Consider the following 9371-nt stretch of genomic DNA (forward strand, 5'->3'; position numbering starts at 1 on the left):
TGATTCTGCCTTTTGTAGTGGTTTATTTTGCTCTTTGTTGCCATACTTTCTTTTGGATCTGGTTCATGAATTTGCCTATTTCTTTGTATAGTGAAACCTGTGATAGCCAGAACTTGACAGGACTGCCTTGTTTTTCTGGGTGTTGCAAGTTTTCCAACTTTGAAAGGGTGCAGTCTTACCACTTTTCTACTGCTCGTTTTAGTGGAAAATATTTGAGTTTTCTTTCTCTGATAGGTTTCTGCCTTACACAGGTACCAGCTTATGCAGGTTTTATAGTACTTGGCTTTTTTTTGTGTGTGTGTGTGGTCATTTTTAAAAATTGTGCTTTAGGTAAAAGTTTACAGCCCAAATTAATTTCTCATTCAAAAATTTATACACATATTGTATTGTGACATTGATTGCAATCCCCACAATGTGAAGGCTCACTTCCCCTTTCCACCCTGGGTTCACTGTGTCACTCACCCAGTTCCTGTCCTTCCTGTTTTCTAGTCCTGCTCTTGGAAAGGAGTTGCCCATTTGGTCTTGTATATTTGATTGAACTAAGATGTATGCTTCTCACATGTGTTATCATTTGTTTTATAGGCCGGTCTAATCTTTGTCTGAAAAGTGGGCTTCAGAAATGGTTTCAGTTCTGGTTTAGCAGAGTGTCTGAGGGCCATAGTTTTGGTGGTTCCTCCAGTCTCTGCCCGACCCAACAGTCTGGTATTTTTTCATGAATTTGAATTCTGTTCTACACTTTTCTCCCACTCTGTCTGAGACTCTCTGCTGTGATGCCTGTCAGAGCGGTCATTGGTGGTAGCTGGGCATCATCTAGTTCTTCTGGTCTCAGGCTGGTGGAGTCTCTGGTTCATTTGGTCCTTCAGTCCTTTGGACTAATATTTTCCTCGTGTCTTTGGTCTTATTCATTTTCCTTTGTTCCTGGTGGGATGGGACCAATAGATATATCTTAGATGGCTGCTCACAAGCTTTTAAGTCCCCAGATGCTACTCACCAAAGTGGGATATAGAACATTTTCGTTACGAACTATGTTATGCCAGTTGTCCTAGATGTCCCCTGAGACTATGGTCCCCAAGTCCCAGCCCCAGCTACTTACTCTGTCCTAAAAGTGTTTGGATGTGTCTAGGAAATTTCTATGCTTTTGCTTTGATTCATTGGTGCTGACTTCCCCTATATTGTGTGTTGTCATTCCCTTCACTGAAGTTGACCCTTGTCTACTATCTAGTTAGTGATTTCCTCTCCCCCTCCGTCCCCACCCTCATAACCATCAACGAATGCTTTTTTCTGTGTGTAAAAACTTTTCTTGAGTTCTTATAATAGTGGTCTAACATAGTATTTTTCCTTTTGTTGCTGACTTATTTCACTCAGCATAACTTCCTCCAGATTCATCCATGTTGTGAAATGTTTTGCAGATTCATCTTTGTTCTTTATCATTGCGTAGTATTCCATTGTGTGTATGGACCATAATTTGTTTAATCATTCATCTGTTGATGGGCATTTAGGTTGTTGCCATCTTTTTGTTGTTGTAAATAGTGCTGCAATGAACATGGGTATGCATACGTCTATTCATGTGACGGCTCTTATTTCTCTTGTGTATACTCTTAGGAGTGGGCTTGCTGGATTGTACGGTATTTCTATTTCTGGCTTTTTAAGGAAGCACCGTATTGTTTTCTACAGTGGTTGTGCCATTTTACACTCCTATCAGCAGTGCATAAGAGTTCCAATTGTCCCACAACCTCTCCAACATTTGTTATTTTGTGGTTTTTGGATTAGTGCCAGCCTCGTTGGGGTGAGATGGCATCTTATTGTAGTTTTGATTTGTATTTCTCTAATGGCCAGTGATTGCAAGCATTTCCTCATGTGTCTGTTAGCTGCCTGAATGTCTTCTTTGATGAATTGTCTGTTCATATCCTTCGCCAATTTTTGAATTGGATTATTTGTCTTTTTGTTGTACAGGTGTTGGATTTTCCTATAGATTTTAGAGATTAGATCTTTGTCAGATTTGTCATAGCCAAAAACTTTTTCCCAGTCTGTAGGTTCTCATTATACTCTTTTGGAGAAGTCTTTTGATGAGCATAAGTGTTTCATTTTTATGAGCTTCCAGTTATCTGGTTTCTTTTCTGATGTTTGTGCATTTTTAGTTGTGGTTTTTCTCCTATTTATGCCATGTATTACGGCCCCTAGCACTGTCCCTATTTTTTCTTCTATATTCTTTATCATTTTAGATTTTATATTTATTTCAGTCTTTGATCCGTTTTGAGTTAGTTTTTGTGTATGGTGTGAGATATGGGCCCTGTTTCATTTTTTTACATCCAGTTATCCCTCTACCTTTTTTTTTTTTGTCATCATTTACATATAGATAATGGACAAACAGAACTGTAAAAGTTTTGAGTAGGCAAAAATTGTGGCTTTAGGCACACATTTTCTCTAATGTATATATTTTTTCAATTGTAGTAAAATTTACAGAATGTGCTCTTAGCCTATTAATGCTCATTTTAAATTTGTACATTTCCCTTCCCCAAGAGCAAATGTATTGGAATGGACATTGAACCATCCAGTTCTTCTGGTCTCATGGTAAAGGAGTCAATTGTTCATGGAGGCAATTTGGATATAGCTAGGGAGGCAAGTTATTTTTGGCATGTTGGTATAAGAGCAAATGTATTGGAATGGACATTGCAAATACTATGGAAGTGATACTCCTTGGTTTTATAACAACCAAAAATCATTTGGTTGTTATAAAACCAAATGATTTTTCTTTTCTCATTTTCTTCCTATATAAAAAAAAAAATTTTTTTTTTTTTATGTCTACCCTAAAATCAAGCCTTCTAAAAATTCAGGCATTAAAGTTGTAGTGTATACCTAATGGTAGGAAGAGTTAATACTGACTGAACAACTGAGTGAATAATGTATATGTCTGTTCAACCTATGCAGGCTGGTGAGAATTAGTTACTCAGAAAAAAACTACATTTATTGTTAAACACTCACTGTAAATAAACAACCATAAGATTCCATGGCTGAGTAGTTTCTGAGAAGGAAAAATATCACTCCATCTAATTTCATTGTACTTTATTGATTAAACAAGTTATCAGACAAATACAGTAATTAGCTATCAAATTCCGGTCTGGGAGATATGAATACATAAACAGTAGAGCTCACTCAATACAAATTGACATCTCCTCTTGTCTTTTTTTTTTTTTTTCTTGTCTTAGGCTGGGTTCTCTAAAGAAGCAAAACCAGTAATGCATAGAGAGAGAGAGAGAGAGAGATTTATATTAATGAAACAGCTCACATGATTGTAGGGGTTAGAACGTCCCAAGTCCTTGGATCAGGATAGAGTACTTTCCCAATTCATGGAGCCGCAGAAGTTGGTGAACTCAAGATGAGCAGTTTGGAGAGCAAGGATCCCGCTCACATGTTGTGATGATCGAGGAATCCCCAAAGTCAGTAGGCAAGATAGCAAGGTTTCTCCTGAGTCACTTAGCTTCAGGGACTGGCGAACCCAAGATAGGCAGGTCGAGGAGCAGGACTTTTGCTCACAGGCTGTGAAGATTGGTGAATCCCAAAATGGACAGGTAAGCTGCTAGTTTAAGTCTCAAGAACCAGAGGTCAGACAAGAGAAAGCTGCTAGATATAGAACAAGCCAAAACCTTTGCAAGGTGAGCAGGAAGGAAGTAGGCAGTGGAAGGTGGGGAGATGAAGGCTGAGGGGGCCGTGAGCAGCCACAGGCCCCACCTCCACCAGTACCACTCAGCAGATTCCATCAGGGGGTGATCACATATCAAATTTCAACAGGAAAGCTACCACAACATTATACAACTGCCAAAACACTGAGAATGGCGGCCCAGCCAAGTTGACGCACCATCTTAAGCATCACACCTTTTAAATTAGCTTTTGCTGTTTCTCGAGTTATTATATTCATGTATTATGGAATTAGAAACAAAGCTTTGATCATGATATTGTGTAATCCTGCTCACTGTCATACATCTAATTCTCAATTTAGAGCCAGAGGTCAAAGAAATAAACTTGTTAACTTTATAATAATGATAATTAATTAAAAAAATGCATTTTCATATGTATTTCCTTCTTTTTTCCATTTTATTTGTTTATTGTTGTTGTTAAGAATATACACAGCCAAGCATGCATCAACTCAACAGTTTCTACATGTACAATTTAGTGATATCAATTACATTCTTAGAATTGTGCAACCATTATCAGCCTTCTTTTCTGAGTTGTTCCTCTCCCATTAGCATAAACTCACTGCCCACTAATGTTTCTATCTAATCTTTCACATTGCTGTTGTCTGTTTGATCCCATATAGATAGTTCTTAAAAAAGCATAATGGTCAAGGTAGATATTTTTTACTAGTTAAGTTAAACTTGTTTGGTTTTAAGAAGTCTTCAGGGGATATTTTTGGTTTAAGGATTAAAGATTTTCTCAGGGCAATAGTTTCAGGGGTTTATCCAGACTTCATGGTTCCAGAAAGTCTGGAGTCCATGAGAATTTGAAATTCTGTTCTGCATTTTCCTCCTTTTGATCAGGATTGTTTGTTCAAAATGTTCAGTAGTCATAGCCAGGCACCATCCAGTTCTTCTGGTCTCATGGCAAAAAGGCAGTTGTTCATGGAGGCAATTAGCCACACATTCCATATCCTCCTCCTGTTCCTGACTCTCCTTCTTCCTCTGTTGCTCCAGGGAATAGAGACCAATTTTTGTATCTTGGGTATCCACTTGCATTCTCTTAAGATCTCAGGCACTGCACAACTAACTAGGAGGTAGAACAGAAGTACTAAACATGTTTTTAGGCCAATTAACTAGGATGTACTATGAAACCATGACCCTAAACCTCCAAATCAAGGAACCAAATTTCATGAGGTTTCTGGATGTACATAAGCAGCCTCAGCAGCTACTCTTATTTATTATTTTTTGTTTTTGTAAATAACTTTTGCCAATTCAACTTGTATGCCACTATTCACAATATTAAAAGTGGAAACAACCTAAATGCCTATCAAAAGATGAATGGTTAAACAAAATATGGTACATACGTGCAATGGAGTAGTACTCAGCCAGTAGGAGAAATTAAATCTTAGTACATGCTACAATATGGATGGAGCTTGAAGGCATTATGCTGAGAGAAATAAGTCAATCATAAAAGGACAAATATTGTATGACCTCACTTACATAAAAAGACAAGAAAACACAAAAATATGAAGATCAAAGTTTCTTAGTGGTTACCAGGGGTGGGAGGGAGGAGGAAAGGGGTAGGTTAATGGTGATAGAAAAATCACATTGGTTAAGGGTAACATTGCACAGCTGATTATTATAATTTCTGCCAATAAATTGTACACTTGTAGAAAGTTGAATTGACAAGAGTTTCATTTCCTCCTTAATATTAATTTGTATGTATAAACAAGCAGAAAATAAATCAATTAAAGGTGTAACTAAGTGAACATAAATGTTATAGTCTCGGTTATTTGTGATAAAGTTTGAAAATATATGTTTCTGCTATGTACCCTGGTGGGGTAGTGGTTAAGAGCTAAGGCTGCTAACCAAAAGATTGACAGGTCGAATTCACCTGGTGCTCTTTGGAAACCCTATTGGGCAGTTCTACTCTGTCCTTTAGAGTTGCTATGAGTCAGAATCGACCAGATGGCAATGGGTTTGGTTTTTTGGTTTACTTTTTATGTAACAACTGCTGTATTAGGCATTAGCAATTACACATGAATGCCAAGGTCCCTTCCCTAAAGGAGCTTATAATCTAGTGCATAGAACTGACATATAAATGGATAATTTCAGTACAATGTCAAGATTGCTATGATATAAATAGGTATGGGCTGTTATGGGAGAATAAAAAGACACTTACCCCAATGTGAGAATTCAGGTAATGCTTTGTTGTTAGAGGGAAAAAAAAGTTGAGGTTTCATGTATAAAATAAAAGATGGGAAGGAAGGGTGCTCCTGATCAAGGGAATAAGACGAAAAAATTTCAGAGATATATAACTCTATGGTGTTTATGTGTAAGTACTGGATGAAGAAAGTGCAAATAATTCACTCTTATTGGAGAGTTGTACTATTTAGAATTAAGCTTGAATTGAGTACAGCTGTGAGCGGTAGTAAACTCAAAATAACAGTGGTGAAAACAACATCAGAGTTTATTCTCTTTCAGGTAAATGTCCAGTGGTAGCAGAATGAGAGATGATATGGTGCTTTAAAGTGTCAAAGACCCAGTCTCTTTCTATTTTGTTGCTCTGAAAAAGCAGTTGAAGATGCCTAATGAGTCTCAAGCTATTTGTTTGCAATCCATGCAGCAGTAAGAAGTAAAGACCAGCAGAAGGATATATCCAATTTCTTCAAGTTTCAAAATATCATATCTGCTTATATCCCATTTACCATAATCTAATTACAAGGGCATATTAGCTGCAATAAAGACTATGAAATGTAGACTTTATCCTAGTGTCCATTTCCTAAGACAACAACTTGAAATTCTATTACTAAAGAAAAAAGAGAAATAAGTATTGGGGCACAAATAGTATACTCTGAAGTCAGAAAGGTAATGTGAAATGAGATTGGTGAGAAAGAAAAAAAACATATGATAGAGAACATTATATAAAATGATAAGAAGCTTTGATTTTATTTTGAATGTGATAGGGAACTAATGATCACTTTGGACTACAATGGAGAAGATAACCTGGAGAAAATTGTAGCCAAGAGTACAAATAAGAGACTATTGCAATATGTAAAAGCAATTAATTATGAGGGTCATTAGGGAAGTGGTTGTAGGAATGAAGAGGAAGAGGCAAAACTGAGTCATATTTAGGAGGTGGCATTGGCAGAAATTGGAAACTGGTTGAGGATAATGATGTAAATCAAGAGTTTCGAGATTACTCTTAAGTTTCTTGATCATGTAATTTAGAAGATGGTAGGTTTATGTCCATTTAATGGTCCTCTGGGCCAGTGGTCTTAAAATAAGTGCTTGTGTACTCCCAAAAACTAATTTTGAAAAACCATCCACCCTCTCATTCATTTTAAAGTTGATGTCTAAAAATTTTCATCATATTTAAAATTTAAAAAGATGTAAATTTTAGCATATTGTCAAAATGGACATTTTAAAACAAAGCTGTTATGATGATCTTTTTAAATATATCCAATAAAATGTAAATATTATGGCAATGTGTTACCCACCATCATTCAAAAAAAAATAATGCACATATAAGATCTTTCAAGCTGAATAAGGTGATACTGTCGTTGTTTGTTGTTAGGTGTCATCGAGTCGGTTCCAACTGATAGCTACTCTATATACACCAATAGAATGAAACACAGCCCAGTCCTGCGCCATCCTCTCAATCGTTGTTACGCTTGAGCCCATTGTTGCAGTCATTGTGTCAAGCCATATTGTCAAGGGTATCCCTCTTTTTTTGCTGACCTACTTTACCAAGCATGATGTCCTTCTCAAGGGACTGGTCCCTCCTGACAACATGTCCAAAGTATATGAGACAATGTCTTGCCACCCTCGCCTCTAAGGAGCATCCTGGCTATTCTTCTCTCAAGGCAGATTTGTTCACTCTTCTGGCAGTTCATGGTACACTCAATATTCTTCACCAACACCATAATTCAAAGGCATCAATTCTTCTTTGGTCTTCCTTATTCATTGCCCAGATTTCAAATACATATGAGGCAACTGCGAATACCAAAGCTTGGGTCAGGTGCATCTTAGTCCCCAAAGTGACATCTTTGCTTTTTAACACTTTAAAGAGGTCATTTGCAGCAGATTTGCCCAATGCAATACATCATAAAGGGATACTGTGTGGTTTAAAATCAGAAAAGGTGTGTGTCAGGGTTGTATCCTTTTACCATACTTAATGCATCTGTGTGTTGAACAAATCATCTGAGAAGTTGGACTACATGAAGAAAAACATGGCATCAGGACTGGAGAAAGACTATTTAGCAAACTTCAATATGCAGATGACACAGCCTTCCTTGTTGAAAGTGAAGAGGACTTGAAGCACTTGCTGATGAAGGTCAAAGACTACAGAATTCAGTATGAATTGCACCTAAACATAAAGAAAACAAAAATTCTCACTACACCAATAAACAACATTAAGATAAGCGGAGAAAATAGAAGTTGTCAAGGATTTAATTTTACTTGGACCAACTATCAATACTCATGGAAGAGACAGTCAAGAAATAAAATTATATATTTCATTAGGCATATTTGCTGCAAAGGATCTCTTTAAAGACTTATCATATGTGTGTTTATTTTGCCAGTTATTTTTTCACTTAAATGTGCCCCTTTTTGGCCCAATATACTCAGAAAAGATTGTAAAAATAACATGATAAATTTTAAAAAGGCTTTACCAATTCACTAATTTTTGGTAAATGCTTTTATCTATCACATACTTTAAAATTATTTTCTGTTAAAACCTTGAAGCTGTATACCTAGCTGATTTAATTTATGAAAAATACAACTTACAAACCCAGTTCTCACTGTCAAACCAATTAGATCAGATTTCATTTCTTTCAGAGAAAGCCTGAAAGGAATTTTTTCAATTCAAGGAAATGTGTTAAAATACATCCCACAATAACTGTCTTGACTCTGAATGCTTCAGTGTCTGGGTATGAATTGATCCCATTTTCTCACACAACACTTAATAAAGATATCAAGCTTATCATCCTAGCCTGAATAATTTTTACCATATTAAAGACAAAGTCCAATGTTGTTGGGGTTTTTCATGCTGTCAAATCGATTCCTATACATAACAGAATGAAACACTGCCTGGTTCTGGGCCATCCTCACAATCTTTGTTATGCTTGGTCCCATTGTTGCAGCCGCTGTGTCAATCCATCTCCTTGAGCGTCTTCCTCTCTTTCACTGATCCTCCACTTTACCAAGCATGATGTCCTCCAGGGATTGATCTCTCCTGATAACCAGTCCAAATTATGTGAGACATAGTCTCGTCATCCATGCTTCCGAGAAGAACGCTGGCTGTATTTCTTCCAAGAGAGATTTGTTCATTCTTTTGGCAGTCCATGGTATATTCAATATTCTTTGCCAACACCGTAATTCAAAGGCTTCGATTCATCATTAGTCTTCCTTATTCATTGTCCAGCTTTTGCCCACATACCAGGCAATTGAAAACACCATGGCTCGGTTGAGGAGCACGTTAGTCCTTATAGTGATATCATTGCTTTTTCTCTGTATAACTTTTTTTTTAATTATTGCTGTGCTTTAAGTGAAAGTTTACAAATCAAGTCAGTCTCTCACACAAAAACTTATATACACCTTACTACATACTCCCAAATGCTCTCCCCCCAATGAAACAGTCTGCTCCCTCCCTCTACTCTCTCTTTTCGTATCCCTTTCGCCAGCTTCTAACCCCCT

The sequence above is a fragment of the Elephas maximus genome, chromosome X, assembly GCF_024166365.1.
Source record: "Elephas maximus indicus isolate mEleMax1 chromosome X, mEleMax1 primary haplotype, whole genome shotgun sequence".
NCBI classification, from domain to species: domain Eukaryota; kingdom Metazoa; phylum Chordata; class Mammalia; order Proboscidea; family Elephantidae; genus Elephas; species Elephas maximus.